The sequence below is a fragment of the Sebastes umbrosus genome, chromosome 1 (assembly GCF_015220745.1).
Source record: "Sebastes umbrosus isolate fSebUmb1 chromosome 1, fSebUmb1.pri, whole genome shotgun sequence".
NCBI classification, from domain to species: Eukaryota; Metazoa; Chordata; class Actinopteri; order Perciformes; family Sebastidae; genus Sebastes; species Sebastes umbrosus.
In genome coordinates, this window is record NC_051269.1 from 7448653 (window position 1) to 7452012 (window position 3360).

Consider the following 3360-nt stretch of genomic DNA (forward strand, 5'->3'; position numbering starts at 1 on the left):
TGTCTTTCCAGCGTGCTCTGTGATGTTTTTTGCACTGCCACAAAGGAAATTTCCTGTCAGAGAGGAAGTGGACAGAGTTGATGTCGTACTTCTAGGAAAAACTAAAAAAAAAAAAGAAATCTGTCACGCTCATCACAACAAAGAGGCAGCAGGAAACAGGTTACCGTTTACATATTTATATATATTTTGACTCATGCATTTGCAGGTCTTTTGTTAATCATGTCTGCACAAGTTTTTTTGTTTTGTCAACACGTCTTGCTGACAGTTTCCTGTCCCATGCATGCAAAGGAAGTTATTATTTATTTTTATTTAGATAGATTTAAAACATTCATATGACCATGCAGCACTGTTATTGATTCCCACTTAAAAAAAAAAAAAAGAGTCAACATTCATGGTAGGAGCTCTGTGAGGCTGTTCTTAGACACAGTATAGGTGAGCTAAATGCCGTTGTCGTCGTGAGCATGCTAACATGCTCACGACAACACACAACGTGTGTAATGACACCAAGAAGAAGCGCCGGTTGTTGATGCCAATTTTCATAGTGGTCAAACGGCGGTACTACAACTTCCGTGTCCGTCACGTGATGCCATTGGGCCCAAAAACACTTTTCCCCAAAGACTTACATTGGGAAAGAGACATCTGTAACTCAGAGGATATTTATTTTGGGTGAATCAACTTCCCAGTATGAACACTTGAATAGTCCTTATTTAAATCATTAGGTTCTTAAAGTTGTAAAACGCACTAATAGCTGATTCCAGAGTTATTTCTCTTCCTCCGTTCATGTGAATGAGACCCAGACCGAGGCTGGAGCGAGGGCTGGGAGGCGGAGTTAACAAGCCGTGACGACAGCGTGACGGCTTTGACCCCGTGACCGAGCCATGTGACCGGCTCAATGGGCCCAATGGATGCGGAAGATCGCCGGAAGATCCGGGTACTTTATCACTCGGAAGTCGAGCCATTTTGGTTTCACGCTCCACTGAGCAACTTTCATAGGAATAATCGGGGCCCTGCCTCCAACACTGTATCCAGTTCTCTTTATACATCCATGGTGTGTGATGACACAGAGAGGCGACTGTTGGTTCTAAACAACAATGGCGGCTCCTGAAGAGGTTAGTGTAGCTGCAATAGCATCAGTTCTATCAGAACTGGAGAGGATTTCTTCATTGGAAGAAGAGCAAAGAGCACTGAAGGCTTTTCTAGATGGAAAAACATGTTTTCACTCTTCTCCTGACTGGCTTCAGCAAGAGTTTGATTGACAGATGATTCATCCAATCACCCGCAACAGTTTCCAATGACGGCTTCTCAGATGGTTCTGTGTAACAAACCATCTGGGGCGTCAGGTTAGCAGGGAACGCCCCACCAAATCATACAATATTCAGATAAAATATGTATTTGGAAAAAGAGCGTGTGTCTCAAGTTTCAAGTTTCGCCATGTGCACAACATCTACAGTGGAGCAGTCATTGGCAATGAAATTCTTTGTTCTCAGGCTCCCTCCAACAATGCTACTACAAAATATAAAAAAGACATGCAACAACGACAAGATGCAAGCAAAATGAGAATCCAGACATAATAGTAAAATAGTGCAAAAGTTAAAATATAGGAATAAAACAGAATATATATTATAGAATAAATGAATATGATATATAATTAATTATAATATATATAATGAATAAATTATACTGTGGTACACTGTTGTACACTAGTGGTAAAATGAAAAAAAGTGAATGAAATAAATCTCCTAAAAGTTGCTGATGTATCACAAATATGTTTGTAATGACCGCATACGGAGGACTTTGGGTTGGTGGATGGGTCAAACAATCACAGGACTTTCACCAAAGCTGATCGTGTCCCGTGTGAAACTAAAAGTCAGTGTTCGCTTATTTTAATTTACATCCGTAGCTTAGTCATTTTAAGCCAAACCATGATGTTTTTTACTAAACCTAACCAGATAGTTTTGTTGTGTTTTTTGTTGTGTTTTGTTTAAATTTACAACGTTAACCATGAGTTTAAAACAGTTTTAAACTGTGACCGTTGTCTGGTACAAAATAATTTCCTCGAAAAGTAATTGAGAATGCAGTTTAGTTGTATGGGAATGTACTGTATGTTTGTAGGAAACAGGGTTGAATAAATATACATGTAAACTATTTAGAAGTAGTACAAAGTGTACAAGTGGGGTGCAAGTAACGGGGTAAATAGTGATGGTTACCTCTACTTGGGTCTGATGCTAACTAGTGCACAAAGCATGCTGTTTTAGTCAGTACAGTAAAATCTGTGATGTAAAGCAGGGAGGAGCAGGAATAAGGAACACTTTATCTGCAAACCTTCGCAGTGTAAATAAAGATTAATTCAGTGAGATGTATTTCTTTAAGCCTTGTGTCTTTACTGCGTTCAGTCATCTGTCAACTCAGGTGAAAGGGATTGAAGGCACTCCCACTGTTCATATAGGTAGGTATTATCTGCCCGTCATTTACCCATAGGGCCGTTCAGCTGTACAGTATATTTACTGTCTGAGGTAATACTGTGTATGTACTTATGCTGTCAGTGTACTAAGACAGGAGGAGTTACAATACAAATTCATCACCAGACTGTCAGAGTTGAAGCAGCATTTATTCATAATCGAGTCATGGAGGGTATCAACACCAGCCAAAGGAATTGTTAACCTGTTAAGCCCTGAGAGCTCAATCTCTAAACGCCTAAAATAAAACACCCAAAATGAATCAGGAATATCTCCTCAACCATAAGGCTCGTGTGCACATATGTGGTCTCCTTTGAAAGGTAAGAAGTTAAAGAATATGAATCCATTGTAAGTAAACTAAACTATACTACCATTCCAGAGAAAATGGAGATGCAATAAAGGAAAAAATAAGATTTTCATCCTCGCCTAGTATAAAATCGAAATTTCAAAAGCAATATCAGCATTAAAGCCAAGATCTCATAGACAATGATATAAAAGTGACTACAACTCGGGCGCCTGGGTTAGCTCAGTTGGTAGAGCGGGCGTCCATGTATTAAGGCTTGGTCCTGACCGCGGCGGCCTGGGTTCGAATCCGGCCTGTGGCCCTTTCCGCATCCACTCTCTCTCTCTCCCCCCTTTCAAGACTCTATCCACTGTCCTGTCATAAAAAAAAAAATGGAAAAAAGTGACTACAACTGTAACCATACATTTGATGAAAATAAACTAAAATATAACATTTATGATACAATTTATAAAGATACCAAGCATGATATTGTAGACTGATGAGTAAATTGTCCAGGATCTTTTGATCACAACTGAGTTGTCAATCGATTCAAATATCATGTGATTAATTTTAATACTCTTATCAACATGGGAGTGGGCAAATATGTTGCTTTATGCAAAT